The 17383-nt window shown below is 38.5% G+C and overlaps 1 protein-coding gene across 9 annotated transcripts in view; it reads left to right on the top strand.

The window, feature by feature from the left end:
- Window positions 1–17383, top strand: part of Cep112 (centrosomal protein 112) — a 350634-nt gene that overhangs the window by 74315 nt on the left and 258936 nt on the right. The gene's annotated exons all lie outside the window — the stretch shown is intronic.

Here is a 17383-nt window from a genome sequence, read left to right as displayed (position 1 = left end):
AGATCATTTGATACCACTCTAGTTTTTAACTCTCAAGGGCCTTTACAATTTCTTTTTCTGTTAGGTCAGAGATAATTTTTTTTTTAATTATTTTTGACGGGGCTGGGAGTTTAGCCTAGGGGTAGAGTACTTACCTAGTATTCACAAAGGCCCAGGGTTCTATTCCTCCATACCACATACATAGAAAAAAGGTAGAAGTGGTGCTGTGGCTCAAGTGGTAGAGCTTTAGCCTTGAGAAATCAAGGACAGTGCTCAGGCCCTGAGTTCAAGCCCCACGACTGGCAAAAAAAAAATTCTTTTTAACTGAAGTCTTGGGTTTTTTTCTGAAAATACTGAATGCTGGTGTGAACTAAGCAAAGGTAAGATAGTGATAAGGCCACTCTGATAATGTTTCTTAGTAGATCATCTTCAGGAGGGTCACATAAGTTACCCCAAAAGTTCCCTTATTGAAAAGATTTGAAAGGAGACTGTACAACCCAGAGAATATCCACAATCTGTAGAGTGAGATAGAGGATACCCAAAGAGCCTCTCCTGGAACACATGATAGAGGATTTGCATCTCACTTGAAATGGGCCTCATCATAGAGCACATTGCTGCAGAGTATAGGTCAGAGGAATGGATCCTTCATCCCTATGGAAACTCATCTTACTTTCTGAGATCAGAAGACTTAAAGAGTTATGCCGGCAGGCTAATCTGCAAGTAGGTGAGGATTGCTCACATTCAAGACAAGTGCTCCTGTTCAGTCTTGTTACAGATATATTATATGACAAAACAGAATGATCCACTCAGTCTAGTGTGGCATGCCAGTCAACTCAGTCCTCACAGCCTCCTACTCAGCCTGGCTGGTCCAAACTCTTTCTTGAATTTAAATGTGTGCAAGTTAAATAGTAATCAGCTACCCATGCATATTGTTGATATGTGTAGGAGTCAGTTATCCAGAACTCTTATTTCTTTTTCTTTTTTGGTCAATTGTGAGGCTTGAAATCTGGGCCTGGGCACTGTCCCTGAGTGCCTCAACTCAAGGCTAGTGCTCTATCACTTGAGCCACGGCGCCACTGCTGATTTTCTGGTGGTTAATTGGAGATAAGAGTCTCACGGACTTTCATGTCCTGGCTGGCTTTAAACTGTGATTCTCGGATCTCAGCCTCCTAATTAGCTAGGATTACAGGCAAGAGCCACTGGCACCTGGCTTATTTTAGATATACTTTTATGGTGAAATATTATGTATAGCATTGAAATGTTTTAAACTACTATTATTCCCTATTACATGGATGAATACCACAGACATATAATCTGCATTAATAAAACGAGCTCCCAGAGTACATACTCTGATTCCATTTATAGAAAGTTTGAAAAAGGACAAAGTGCATTTATGGTACCAGAAGTAAAAATAATGGTTACCTATGGGAAACATGTGTCTAGAAAGGTTTATCTCTCCTATTACTTTGTATCTATAGTACTTTTTAATTGTAAAAATGATCCAGATATATACTTAATATTGGTGCACCTTTGTGTGCACCTTTCATGTTTCTACAGAAGGCTCATGAAATAACATGTGTTGTTCCTAATGCCATAAAATTTGAAATTGGGTCTCCAAATACTTGCTTAATACTGTTCTTTTCTAAGTTTGGATGCTCACAGGCTTTCTAATTTTGTACTAATTTAAACTTAGAGCTGTTCTCTTACTAAGCAGGCATTCTACTGTGCTTGAGCCCTTAATGCTCTGGTTACTTTCTCCCCCTCCCCCCAGGACTTGAACTCAAGGCCTAGACACTGTCCTTGGGCTTTCTGAAGACTAACATTAAGCCACAGTACCATGTCTGGCTTTTTCCTGTGTATGTGGTATTGAGGAATTGAACCCAAGGCTTTGTGCATGCTAGGCAAGCACTCACCAGTGGGCTACACTTTTGGCCCTGCTCTGGTTGCTTTTGAAGTAGGATTTTGTTTCTTGCCAATGTGGGCTTGGACCATGATCCTCCTGTTCATACTTCCTACTTGGATGACAGGCCACTAGGCCTAGATTTTTCTGTTCAGATGAGGTTTCTTGAACTTTTCCTCTTAGACTGGCCTAGAACTGCAATCTGCCGCATCTCAGCTTTTTGTATAACGGGGATGACAGGTACCCACTACCGTATTGGTTCCAATGGGTTATGTGAACTGTTTTCCTAGTTTGGTCTTGAGCCATGATCCTTTTGAGTTATTCTTCCCTAACATCTAGGATTGTAGGCTTGAGCCACAGAACAGGTGTGTGTATGGAGCCACATCTCCAGCTTGACATTTTGTTGAATAATTAAAGATGGAGTTTATTGGTTCTAGACCTTCTTAGAAGGCTGATTTTTTCATTTTCTCTGGCTTTTTATTTTTTTAAGGGTTTTACAAATCGACTATTATTTGAGTTTTTTCATATATTTTTTATTGTAATTAATAGAAGGGTTACATTATATTCACATACATTGATACCCTTTCTCATGTCTTGGTCCCCATTTCCCTCCCCCCTTCCCCACCCCTCATCTTGTTTTCCTCCCTTCCCTATCTGACTTCAAATAGCCAAATGCACATATATACAGCATATCAGATAACCAGGTGAAATACTGTAACAATATGAGATAACCAAGGACAACAAAAGAGATAAGAGATAACAGTACATTAAGGACAACAGTCACTCATTATATGGCTTTTGTTTCTATTCCTGGAGGTCCTTTCATTTAGCATCATTCTATATGGCCTTATGTGTCTAGGTTTTGCTTTATTGTAAATCTCTGCTAGGAGAACCCAAGGTTTGTACTGATTATGACAAATGAGGGAAACCACTGAGCCCATGTTCCTTTGAGTCTGGCTTACTTAATATGATTTTTTTCTAAGTCTTTCCATTTCCTTACAAATGGGGCGATGTCTCTCTTTCTGATAGCAGCATAGAATTCCATTGTGTATGCATACCAAATCTTGTTGATCCACGCATCAACTGAGGGGCATCTGGGTTGGTTCTGTATCTTTGCTATGGTAAACAGTGCTGCAATGAACATCGTTGTGCTAGTTGATTTAGTATGTCCTTGTTTCTGGATGATTGGGTAAATAACAAGCTGATTTTAAACCTCAGTCCTGTTATCTCAGCCTCCTTAGTAACTAGGATTACAGGAGTGAGCCAGTAGCACATAGTTCTAGTTGATTTTGTTTTGTTGGTTATAGGGCTGGACCTCTGGGCCTTGGCATGGACCCTGAGCTCTTCAGCTCAAGGCTACCTCCAACCCCTTGAGCCACAGTACCACTTCCAGTTTTCTGGTGGTTAATTGGGAATAGTATCACGGACTTTCATGCCTGGGCTGCCTTTGAACCCACTTCCCATTTTCTAGAGGTTAATTGGAGATAAGAGTCTCAAGTCCTTTAGAGCCAGGACTGGCTTCGAACCTTGATCCTCAGATCTCAGCCTCCTGAGTAGCTAGGATTACAGGAGTAAGCCACTAATACATAGTTCTAGTTTTGTTGTTGTTGTTGGCTGTGGAGCTTGAACTCTGGCCTGGGCACTGTCTCTGAGCTCTTCAGCTTAAGGCTACTACCCTACCCCTTGAGCCAAAGCGCCACAGAGCTGGTTTTCTGGTGGTTGATTGGAGCTAAGAGTCTCATGGACTTTCATGCCCAGTCTGGCTTTGAACTGCAATCCTCAGATCTCAGCCTCCTGAGTAGCTAGGATTACAGGTGTGAACCACTACACCTGGCTAGTTCTAGATTTTTGTATTATTTTTCTTATTACATGAGAGGTTGAATAAGTAAAAGCTGATAGTACATTTTGTGTTTCTTAAGACGATGAAAATTTTCTACAATATTTCATACTCATTTTTTCTTTTCCAAACTTCTTCAAAATTCCCAATATCTTCTCCCTTCTCTTAACACAGAAGATTTTGAATCTAAAAGACTAATTTTAACTACTTTTTAATCTACCTCATTTGACATTATACATAATCATTCGTTCCTGAAAGTTTTCTTGGATCTGCTCCCTTCCCTTCTGTTTCCACAGTTACCAGTTGAGTCTGGGCCATTGTTGCCTCACTCCTGTTTTTATCAAGTAACATGCCAGTTGCTCTTCCTATTTTCTCTTGCTCCACATATGTCAACTGCAAAACTTGCTAATTTCCCGTGATCAAGAACTGAGCTCTTAATTTCTGCTTCTAAGCCTTATCAATTCAGGAAGCCCAACCTTGTCTTTCGAGTGCCATCTTTAAGTTCCCATTGTGGGACTATAACCTGTGCACCCAAGGTAAACTGTATCATTTCCTGTATAGTTACAGGACCCATCCCTGTTTCTGTTTTCAGATAATAGCACATTCTCCTTCTATGTTGGTTTATACAGCCTACAAATATGATCTTGTATCACCACCTTTATTTGGATTGTTTATGCATTTTTTAGATCTCTGCCTTTTCATATCCTGCTGGCTTTTCATATTCAGTTTAAGAAAGATTATTTTGACCAAATATTATTATTGTCCTTCAGTATTTCATATGTTCCTATAGGATTCTCCTTTGTATTATGTGTTAAATTTTTTAATTTACTTTGTACTTAGAATTATATATAAAATATAATGTTCAAATGTATTTTTAAATAAATATTCAAAGGAGTGAATACAAAAGTATTTGTTCAATAGCTATAGGTCCTCATAAAGAAGAATTTTTTGTATACATATTTGCATATCAAAAAGTATACCATTCTTTAGCAAGAGTTATGTCTCAGCAGGTGCTCAATTTTTGAAGAATTAATAGCATAATCATCTTTTTTTATTAAAAAGAATTTTTTCTTTGTCTGTGGTGGGACACAACTCTGGGCCTGGGCACTGCCCTTGTGCTCGTCAGCTCAAGGCTAGTACTCTATCACTTTGAGCCACAGTGCCACTTCCAGTTTTCTGGTGGTTATTTGGAGGTAAGAGTCTCATAGACATTGATGTGCAGGCTGTCTTTGAGCCATGATCTTCAGATCTCAGCCTCCTGTATAGCTAGGATTATAGGCATGAGCTACCAGCACCTGGTTTAAACAAAAACTTTTTTTAATATTTTTTATTGTAATTAATAAAAGGGTTACATGATATTTGCCAGATAGAAGGTGCATTAATTCACATACATTGATACCCTTTCACATGTCTTGGTACCCATTACCCTCCCTCCCACCCCCACCCCCACCCCCATCTTGGTTTTCCCCCCTTCCCTATCAAATTTCAAATAACCAAATACAAATAAATTCAATATATCAGATAACAAAGTGAGATACTGTAACAATATGAGATACCCAAGGGACAGCAAAGGAGATGAGAGATAACATAGTACATTAAGGACAACAGTCATTCGTTATTAAACAAAAACTTTTTTAAACAAACCTTTTTTTTTAAAGCAATATTGGTGTTTGAACATATGACTTTAATTTGCTAGGCAAATCTTCTTACTACTTGAGCTACATTCCCTAAAAACATCTTCCTAACCTAATTTATTCTACTTATCTCTCATTTCTTTTTCCAGACCACATTGACTGCTCTTCTGATATTTGACTTCTGAATTATTTTCCTGATTTTCAGTTTGGTTTTTCTCTGATGACTGTTTATTTGGAACAGCATTAGGGCTTGGTGACCTTGTTAGTCTACAGCACTAGACTGTTTTTGGCTAGTTGGTAGGCTTAAATATGTTATCTATCTATATTATCTGTCTGTCTCTATCTTATATAATATGTATATATATCATCTGAATTTTTTGCTAACTGATCCTTGGGAGAAATAATCTTTGACACACTGGTAAAGATGGTCTTGATATGTCACAATTAGCAAAGGTATTTATTACATGTATAACTCAGCTTGAAAATATGAGAGGAGATATTGAGCTGTGCTGGTTGTGGGGCTCAGTTTTTATTCTATTATTGATTATTGGGGATATAATTTTATACTTGTATGGACTTGAGTAAGAATTGTTACAAAAAGTAAGAATAATATGATGGAAGTAGAAAAATTATTCTGTGGAAATAATAATTAAGTCAGGGTAGACCATTTAATTTGCTCAAATTGGGGAAAGGTTGACTCTACATGGGTATTTAGAATAAGATAACTTAATTATTAGTCTTCCATTATAGTTAGTTTTTTCAATGCAGTTTGAAATACAAGAGCTGATAGGTAATTGTGCAATGACCTATAATGTTACTATTAGAGTGTGGAAGAAGATGAAAACTGGTTTCTTAAAGATCATGTTATATTATAGAAGTGATGACTTATGACTTTATTCAACTAAAGTATTTAAGAAACCATTAGGAAATGAACCAACTTTATTTCAATAGAAATAAACCATCTTAATTTCAATAAAAATGAACAATCTTTATTTCAATAGAATATTTTGTAATAACTGTTTATTTCTACTGATCCATTCTTTTAGATGATGTATTACCATGTTTCAGAGTCTTACTTCACTTGTAATGAATATTCTAATAAAATTCCAGTAGCTGTACTTTTTTCATATAGATAAGCATAAGTCAGTCAAATTATAAACTTAAGAGAAACTTAACCTCATAATAACAACAATTTGAGGGACTATGAAAGAGACTTTATGTATTTCCAATACAGAATTTAAATTTTTCTTTAAATTCTCTATGTCTTCCCATCGTATTTTGGTAAGCTATTTTTTTCTGTTAATTTCATAAGCAGAATGCCATAGTTTGGGAGATGATTTAACAGCCCATGACTGATACTTTTTTATGCCATTGTGTAGCAGCTCAATGGAAAGATGCAGCTCCTTTTCTAGCCAACATTATTGTACCTTCTGTTTCTCTGATTTGACAAGTGGAAATTATTTTACATAATTGAAATCACATATTTGTTCTACTGTGACTATTTCTTCAAGGTTTATTCAAGTTGTAGCACGTGACCTATTTTCTTCCTTTCATGGCTGAATAATTCTATGTTGTGTATACATATATTATATTTTCTTTTTTTGCTGATTGTGGGGCTTGAAATCAGGGCCTGTGCACTGTCCTTGGACTTTTCTCAAGGCTAGAACTCTACCACCTGAGCCACAGCACCACTTCCAGCTTTTTTTTATATGTATGTGTTTCTGAGGAATTGAACCTGAGTCTTCATGCATGCTAGGCAAGCACTCTACTACTAGGCCAAACTCCTGGCCCATATGTCATATTTTTTGGTAATCATACTTCCAGCCATGGATATTAAATTATTTTTATGTTGTCTGTTGTGAATAATTCTGCAGTGAATATGAGGCTGAAAATGCCTCTGAAATATTAATTTCAGCTTTTTGGATAAATATCCAGAAGTAGAATCATTAAATCATTTGATAGTTCTCTTTAAAGGTCGTTCTATGCGATATCTGAAATTTGGCCTAGTGGTAGAATGCCTGCCTGGCATTTCTCGGTTACCACATACATAGAAAACCTAGAAGTGATGCTATGGCACAAGTGGTAGAGCTCTAGCCTTGAGAAAGCCCCAAGGACAGTGCTCAGGCCCTGAGTTGAAGCCCCAGGGCTGACGAAAATAAAGTTTAGAAAACCCACCTATTTCTATGGTGGGTAGATCTTTCACATCCTTGCCAGTGCCATACAAGGGCTTCAGTTTCTCCTCTTCCATCAACACTTGTTACTGTTCCTTTGGGACCTTATTTATCTCTACCAAAAGCTGGAGGACAAGTACCAGCTTGGGGTTATTTACTTGTCTCTATTTGCCAGTACATATCTTGAGCATACACACTTTGAGAAAGAGTGACTAGCAGTCAGAACCAGGACATCCAGGAAAAGGGATAACTTCTGATAATTTGGTTTTGTTTTTTGAACAGCTATATCCTATGTTTTAGTCAGATTAATTTCTTTTTTTGATCTCATACATTTTGATCAGTTGAATACTTCTTGAGTTAAAAATCTCAAGTTCACTTTATCATTGTGACTGTTTCAATGACACCTACACAGTGGAGGTCACTGTATTGTTTTAGTGTCCCTCACTTTCTTCTCTGACTTGTTGGATAGCTCTTCCTCTCATCTTTTTCCTTTGTCAAATGAAAAACAGTTTGTACTTTTATCTGAGCATTTTTTCTCATCTTTGTTGTATTCAATTATTCATTTTGAAGAAAGAGGGCTGTCTGGCTTCCTGGATGATAGATACCCTTTTTCCTTAGGCAAAACTTATCTGTAGCAGTTCAGCCTCTCTTTATTTTGGCTTATTTCTTTAGCATTTAGGCTAGTTTCTAATATTTTATAAAAATAATAGACTTATTTTCTGTTTAAATAAAAAATAAAAGTGTGAGGGGATGTATTTGTCCTTTCTTTGAATTTCTTACTTTTTATAACACACCAAAAACCCCTTAATTATTCAGGAGCCAGTGGCTCATGCCTGTGATTCTAGCTACTCAAGAGTCTCAGATCTGAGGATCAGGGTTCAAAGCCAACATAGGAAGGGAAATTGGTAAGACTCTTTCTTGTTTCTAATAAACTATCCAAAAAAGCCAGAGTGGAGCTATGACTCGCTTGGTAGAGTGCTAGCCTTGAGCAAAAGAAGCCCTGGGAGAGCACCAAGGCCCCAAATTCAAACTATAGAAACAGCACCAAAACAAACAAACAAAAGAAGACCTTACTTGTCTTAGGTTCTCTTTTCTCAGGGATCTTGGTTCCTCAAGTTCTAGCTTTTGCCATATTCTGTCTGCGTTGCTTGTCCCATCTTCTGTCAAGAAGACTAGAATTTACCTCTTGGGCAAAAGCAACTTGAAGAGTATTAATTCATCTCTCTGCAGTTCTTCCATCTTCCTTTGGTTTCTTTACACACAAACTGTCTTGTAGAAATTCTAGTCATCTTAATCATCCTGGTCTAGCTTTTCTCTTTCCCCTTTCTCTCCTCCTACTCTTCCTCTTCCTCCACCTTCTCTCCCTCCTCTTGCAAGTTATTCCTTCAAAAGTAGGAGTAAAATTTTATCTATTTCTTATGTTTTCCATTTAAAATTGGAAAGATAAAGATATGTACCTTGTTTCTTCCAGCCAATTAATATATAGGAAACAAGAGGAGTTTAGACTATGTCAGAAAAATTGAAACAACCTTCTGACAGGAGCTTCTAAATTTAGTAAAGATGTAATTTGAATAGAATGATGAAAGAAGGACTCTACACCTGATATGTGTCAGGCTCTGAGCCAGGAATTATATCTATTTTTAAAAGTTATCTATAAACCATGCTTTTTCTGTGGTATTAGGGTATAACTCAAGGCTTCTTACTTGCTAGGCTGGTATTATATCACTTGAGCCATGCCCCCTCATACTTAAGGCTTTAGTAATTTTTTGAATAATATCACATTTATCCTGGGAAAGCTTGGACTGTATTTCTACTACTTATGCTTCCATTATAACTTGAATGGCAGGTGCTATTCTTTCTTGGTTGAAATGAGAGTTTCATGAACTTTTTCTCTTGAATCTGGATATTTCTGATCTCCACCTTCAGAGTAGCTTGGATTATAAGTCACCTATATGATATCATGATTTTAGAGTAGGTATAAGGATTTTAATTTTGCAGGTTTGGAGGTTGTTACACTAGTATTTAGTATTGCAATGAAAGGATGTTGGGATTATAATATTATTAAAGAAGTAGCATAAGACAAACATCATACTAACTTTTCTTAATAATACAATTTTTTAAATTAAAGATTAGCTTTAAATTGTCTCTTTTGTTAATGCTTATTTACCTTAATAGTTTCACCTACAAATTGACAAGTTGAACTGAAAATCCTTTGTGCAACTACTTAAATATAATAACAGCAACAATAATAATACAGGGCTTATGATAGGAAAAAAGTTCCTTAAAGATCATGAATAGCTTTGCCAGATTTTAAAATGCAGTTTAATCTAGATGAAAAATTCAAAATAACTTAAATATCAAATAAGAGAAATGATTTAGTTGAATAATGTTTGAATATGGGAAAATTGAGCAATGCTTTAATTAAATAGAAAACATTTAAAAATGATATGAATGAAAATTGATGCACAAATAAGAGAAATGATTTAGTTGAATAATGTTTGAATATGGGAAAATTGAGCAATGCTTTAATTAAATAGAAAACATTTAAAAATGATATGGATGAAAATTGATGCACAAACCTGGAAATTATGTAAAAGAATTGGGAATGAGTGAGAATATTCAACAGAGTGACATTGACCAGATGTATAGAATGTCCCCAAACTGCTTTGTTGAATGGAAACTCCTTTGTATACCTTTTTTATGTAACCTTTTTATAACTGTTTTGTTGTTCTTGTTGTTGGTCATGGGGCTTGAACTTTGGGCCTGGACACTGTCCCTGAGCTCTTCAGCTCAAGGCTAGTGCTCTACCACTTCAGCCACAATGCGAACTTCTAGTTTTCTGGTGGTTCATTGGAAATAAGAGTCTCACAGACTTTCTTGCCCAGTCTGGCTTTGAACTGCAATCCTTACATCTCAGCCTCCTGAGTAGTTACGATTACAGGCATGAGCCACCAGCACCTAGCTTAAAGATTTTTAAAGGACTATTTCTATATACTTGATAATAACATCATTATCTGATGATCCTGTTGTTATGGGTTTATTTTATCCTTTTTTGTCTTGTAAATTTTTTTATTGTAAAGGTGATTACAGGGAGAGGGGTTACAGTTATTATAAGTAAGGAAATGACTAAAATTCATCTGGAACATTGTTCCCCCATCCCTGGATTTTATTTTTTTAATATTTCATTGCTCTTATAATTCTAAACACCTTTTTAAGACTTCAAATAAAAGAAGAGGTCAAGTAAACCAGTATTTATCTAACAAATCTAAACTAATGAAGAGTTGTGATTCTACCTCACCCCAGTTAGAATGACCATTATCATGAAACTAACAATAATAAATGCTAGCAGGGATGTGGCCAAAAGGAAACTCTTCTACATTTTTGGTGGGAATGTAAACTTGTTCAAGTACTCTGGAAAGCTGTAGGGACTTGCCGGAGCCAACCGGCAGCAAACCAGGGTTCGCAGATTGGGGTTCCTGAAATAGGGGACAAGGACTAGGAAGAAAAAGAAGAGAGACAGACACACCGGGTCCGGATGTCCACAGTCCAGGCAAAGACTGCCAAGCCTGCTCGTTTATTTTCCACTCCCCCTACTTCCCTCCTCCTCTCCCCGGGAACCTCCAGGTGTTACATTCATATGGTAATTCTCAGGTCATTTACATAGAATAGGGCCAGAAAGCAATAAGACAATATAGCCATCGTCTGATGCAAGTCAAGGTACAGTTTGATTCCACTCTGGCTCCCAACATGTCCCCCGTTTTTTATTTTAAAAGAAACACAAGTGCAATTCTTACTCTTTTTTATACCCCTAATTTATCCTGTCACATTTTCCAAAAATGACTTTGGTCCCTTGGTCCAACGGGGATTTGATGGGCGGAGATTCAACTTCCCTGACTTCTTCAAGCTGACTCAGGGGCGCCGTCTCCACGCTTGACCAGGGACCTTAAGAAGCCCAGCCTGTTTTATCAAGGGGTTGCAAGGATTAGACACCAGGAACAACAATCTACTCCAAACTAGAAATCATACTTGACATTAAACAACTGCACAGACCATCCTTGGCCACAACAGCGCAGCCTACCTAGCACCCATTTGCAAAGGCTTTTTCTTGATTGTCTGGGGAACTAAATTTCTGCAACCTTAACAATGCTTCAGTTGTCAGATCTAAACAGATTAATAGGGACACAAGCCTCAGATCCACAAACTTTTCCTGAATTTGTGGCTGGTGTCAAAAATAAAAAAAATTCGCTCAATTAGGACTTTAAACTACCCACTATCACAGAAGATTGACAAGTTCCTGCCCAGTTATGAAAGGCACGGGCATTAGTAAGGCATGCTTACAAACTATTCTATGACCTCCCGGCTCAGATTAATTTGAATGGCCAAGCACAAGTGACTCTAAGATCTGACACCATCTCTGCCATCCAAGCAGAGGCTTTCCTGTCCCAGTAGTGTCTCTCCACACAGGGATAAACATCCCATTGGCATTTCACTTTGTTGGTTGCTGGATTTGAACTCAGGGTCTGGGCGCTGTCTCTCAGCTCTCCAGCTCAAGGCTAGCACCCTGCCACTGTGAGTCCCGAGCTTGGTGCTTGAGTGCTTCCCCCCAGCTTTTCAGCTCAGAGCTAGCACTCTGCCACTTCAAGCTCCAAAGCAACTCTGTCCCAGCATCCTGCTGGCAGATTAGACACCACAGTCTCACAGGGACTTTGCTTTGCCCGGGCAGGCTCAAAACTGTGGCTATCAGATCAATGAGTCCTACAAAAGGCCACTTTACTCCAATTAGAAGCAACAAGGTGGTCAATTCAGAAATAGTCTCTAAGCATGATCTTACCTGGAACTTGGTGAGGGCCAAACTTACATCTGAATGAGGATCTGCTGTCCTTCTCCATGGGCCTTCTGGAGATTGCTATAAAGTAACTTACAAGAGTAAGCTGAAATAGCAATTAAGCAACCATTTTGGTAGTCCTAATTTTCCTTGTTTCTTTTTTTGAAACAAAGCTTTAGGACAACATTACTTTTAAATTTTGTTCAGAAATCATTTCTAATTTTCTTAAAAACTTTTACACTTTTTAACTTAAACTCTTAACACTTTGGTCTTTATTTGCATTTGAAAAACCTTTAAGGCTAAAGGAATTCCCTTTGCCTCCAGGCCCTCTAAGGCTCAAGGCACTCCTCTTGCCTTTTAGAAAAAAGGGCTCTTTTGCAGTTTAGATTACTGTCTAGAACTCCAACAACAGTTTAAACTCAAATAACAGTTTTTCCCTAATTTAAGAACTATAGACATCAGTGCACCAAAAGTCTGAGTCTGGACTTAGTTTCCTCTCCTTTTTTAAAATACACCCAAAAGCATGGAGATAAACCTTTAAACATTCCTTTAAAATACTAATCACATTATCCACATTTTACCATCAGATTTCTAGTGTCAGTTTGCAAGAAAGGACAGGCAAAATTTCTGACGTTAATGAACAATTTTACATTTAAATTTCTAATACATGTTTCCAAACTTTAACTTAAAGTAATAAATCCCAAATTCCCTAACACCTCTGTGCTGAACAGGATACAATGTTTACAATGTAAACAGCTGTATGTATTGCAATACCAGATTTTTTTAAAATGCAGATTTCAGGATCTTTAGAAAAATACTTTTTACCAGTTTTTCTTTAAAACAATGCAATAATACTTTTAAGACATAGGAAACATTCAAGCATAATAATTTTCTTGAAGTTTAGACTTAGATTTACCCAATTACCTTTGTTTCAAATGAGTTCAACCATTGTTTTATACAGCATGCTGACAATTTAACCTTGAACATGTTCACTCACTCATTCACACACATTCATACTCAAAGATCATAAAGTGCGCAAAATTAATATTGGCCGTTCGTTTTCCGGAAGTTTGTGTCAAGAGAGTTTTGCCAATTTTACTCTTACAGGTGAGAACCAGGTTCAAAACAAAACTTTTTGCAAGGCAACTTAGCTGGAATTTATTTTTTCAGGGCTTGTCACAACTGCAGACATGGGGGAGCGGCCATGCTAGGCCCAGAAATGTTCAAATAAATAACAAGGATGTGTGCTTGAGTACGCACAGAAAAACCATAAGGATCCATACTTAGAAATGGTACCAATTTTAAAGACAAAACTGGACAAGAAAAAATATGTAACACGAACAAGACAGAGAAACGGAGACTTTTAAATAATCAGACATTGACATATAACAAGAAAATTGGACTCAATCAGATACACTTAACACAAAAAACATGAGCTCAAATGAATGTTTTCACCAAACAGTTATTTTTAGATTTAGACATGTCTTGCTGGTGGGACTCTCAGGTATGCCTTGATATTGACAAGAAACTCAGAAGGGGAAGGGGGGTCAAGGCGTCCCTTGACCACCCAGGCCTCTATTTTAGGCCCACAGTGCATCCCCCCCTTTTTTTTTTTTTTTAAATAAAATGAAATAAAATAAAATAAAAAAAATAAAACAAAACACAGACATACAGGAGGTCGGCCGACTTCTACTTACCTCTGGAGGCCTTTGCTTTTCACCTGGGCATCTTTTACAAAAAAGGTTATTAAGAAGAGGGATGGTAAAGACAAAATAATGTCACATATTAAATTGTGTAGAGTCAATGAATATGTTAAAAGGTCCCTACATAATAGTAAAAGGAGGAGAAACACAGCTCATATGAATGTGTGGAACAAGTGGATCAGTAGCAGTCCCAATTGACATGCACAAATAACTCAGGTCCTTTCCACGTCGCAGGATGCACCACTGGAGGGTTGGGGGTGTAGGCCCAGTGAGTCGCTGCTTGGATGGCCACTGTCACTCTCCACGATCCGAACGCAGCGTTCAGGCAGCCAGCGGGCGTCATTTTCTCCTTGTGAAAAAACACATACATGCCCTCGACCCCAGGTTAGAACAGGATCGGGTCCATGCCAAGCACCAGTTAGGGGATCCTTCCACTTTACTAAGGCAAAAGCACGCTGCTCTCTTTTTTCCCAGAATCGCTGAGCAGCAGATAAATTATTTGAATCCAAATTCAAAAAATTTAAAACAAATAAAGCATGATTAAGTATATTCACAGGGGTAGCGGGATACGACTCTCCTTTCTGTATTTTAGCAATTTGATGTTTTAATAATCCATTAGCTCTCTCCACGATGCCTTGACCTTGAGGATTGTAAGGAATGCCTGTAATATGAGTGATATTATAGGAACGGCAGAAGGATTGAAATGCTCGGCTTGCATAGCCAGGGCCATTATCTGTTTTTATTTGCGAGGGAATCCCCATCACAGCAAAGCATCGAATGCAGTGAGAAATACAATGTTTAGTGGCTTCCCCAGCAAGGGGGGTGGCCAAGATAAAATTAGAATAAGTATCTACAGTAACATGAACATATTTTAATTGGCCAAATGATGGAACATGCGTGACATCCATCTGCCAAATGTGATTAGAAAGCAGTCCTCGTGGATTTATGCCTAAATGGGGGGCTGGTGAAAAAGGGACACAGTTGGAGCAAGTCTTAACTATTTGCCGCGCGGCTTCTCTAGATAATTTAAACTGTCGGCGCAAGGCTCGACTGTTTTGATGATGGATGGCATGTGACTGCTTAGCAAGTTCAACCTGAGTTAAGTAAACTCTGGTGGCGGAGTCAGTAACTGCATTGCCCTCACTTAAAGGGCCAGGAAGATTAGTGTGAGCTCGAACAAAGCCAAAAAAACAGGGGTGGTTGCGAGAACAAAGCAAAGTTTGTATTTGGCGAAATTGGGTCTGAATATTGGAGTTAGTAGTTCCAATAAAGGGAACAGTTTCTATGACTTGAAGAGCACGAATTACATATTGACTGTCTGAGTATAAGTTAAAGGGCTCGTCTTGTAACAGGACGAGTGCTTGTAAAACAGCCTCTAATTCCACCTCTTGGGTGGAGGAAAAACCTGTAACCCAAGATTGAGTTTTCCCATTAATGGTCAAAGCAGCCGTTCCATTTGAGGATCCATCTGTAAATACCAAAGCGGCAGAAGATAAAGGCGAGGCCTGTACTATGGAAGGAAATAGAAACGTATGACACGCAGCAAATTGGAGAAGTTTGTTAGACGGGTAGTGATGCAAAATTTTTCCCGTATAATTGGCCCAAGCAATGGCCCAAGGATCGCAATGGGCGAATAGCCAATCTTGTTGTTGTAAATTATATGGGACACAGATAAAATGAGGTTCCTGACCTAAATATTTACGGGAATCCACTCGGCACATGTGTATCAGATTAGCTACCAATTCGTAGTAGGGGGTCAGCACTTTGCCGGGTGTTGATGGTAGATAAAGCCATAAAAGTGGGCCATCCTGCCACAATACAGCAGTTGGGGAGTGAGAAGTAGCTAAAATGTAAACTCCCCAGGGTTTAGAATAGTCACAATAGGTCATTTGTTGCTGGGAAATTGCCTTTTCTACAATTTGGATGGCCCTCCTGGCGTCAGGATTTAATTCGCGCAAGGATGTAGGGTTGGTATCTCCTTTTAAGAGATCAAAGAGGGGTTTTAACTCTCCTGTGGAGAGCTTTAGATAAGGCCGAAGCCAATTTATATCTCCTAAGAATTGCTGAAAATCATGAAGAGTTCTTAAGTGTGAAGTTTTTAATTGTATTTTTTGGCTTTTAAAATAGTGTGGGCCTAATATATGGCCTAGATATGTAAAAGGGGGGTGTTCCTGAACCTTTTCAGCTGCTATTATAAGGCCAAAGAGGCTCAGATCTTGCTTTAGTTGTCCAAAGGCTTGTCGTACGACGATAGGGTCAGAACAAGCCAACAAGATGTCATCCATATAATGAACAATATAAACAGAAGAAAATTTTTCACGAGTGGAAGAAATGGCTCTAGCTACAAAACTTTGACATAAAGTTGGGCTATTTGCCATGCCCTGCGGAAGCACAAGCCAGTGATATCGCTTCATGGGTTCTTTAAAATTAACAGAGGGGACGCTGAAGGCAAAGCGCTTACAGTCTTGAGGCGCCAGGGGTATAGTATAGAAACAATCCTTCAAATCTATAATAATCTTATAAGTATCCTTTGGGATTGCCATGGGTGAAGGCAAGCCAGGCTGTAGGGCCCCCATCAGTTCCATTGTGGCATTTATTTTTCTCAAATCCTGTAACAGCCTCCATTTACCTGACTTTTTCTTTATAACAAAAATTGGAGAATTCCATGGAGAGTTAGAAGGGGCCACATGCCCCAAGTCCAGCTGTTCCTGTACCAGCTGCTGTACTGCAATGATCTTTTCTAGAGAAAGAGGCCACTGTTCAACCCATACCGGTTGTTCAGAGAGCCAATTTATGGGATCAGCATGAGGGGGAGGGCAAACGACAGCTCCCGTCAAGGGATACCCTAATCCTTGTCTCGTAGGGTGAGACTGGGGTTGGAGTGGCTCTAGCTCCCCCTGTGCTGCTCGGCCTAGTCCCCTAAAGGGGAGGAGGCCTTGATCAAGTAACTGCTTAGTGACCGCAGCACTAGGACTAAACATATACACTCCCATTTTTTCCATGATATCACGACCCCATAAATTAATTGGCAGATGATCCAAGACAAATGGCTGAAAATGACCAGAGTGCCCTTCCTCATCTCTCCAAACAAGGATCGCACTGCTCTGCTGTGGGTCAGTTGCTTGCCCAACCCCCTGTAAGGAAGTCATAGAGGTTGTCAGGGGCCATTGGGCTGGCCAATGTTTTTTAGATATCACAGACACATCTGCTCCAGTGTCTAATATTCCCTTAAAGGGCTTTTCTTGTATAAATATAGTCATCTCAGGCCTCTCTTGTTTTATGCTTTGTACCCAATAGATATCAGAAGATCTAAATCCTCTCTGTCCACATGGGG

Source organism: Megascapheus bottae, chromosome 17, assembly GCF_031878675.1.
Source record: "Megascapheus bottae isolate mThoBot1 chromosome 17, mThoBot2.hap1, whole genome shotgun sequence".
Lineage (NCBI taxonomy): Eukaryota > Metazoa > Chordata > Mammalia > Rodentia > Geomyidae > Megascapheus > Megascapheus bottae.
This window is presented reverse-complemented; position numbering and strand designations above follow the sequence as displayed.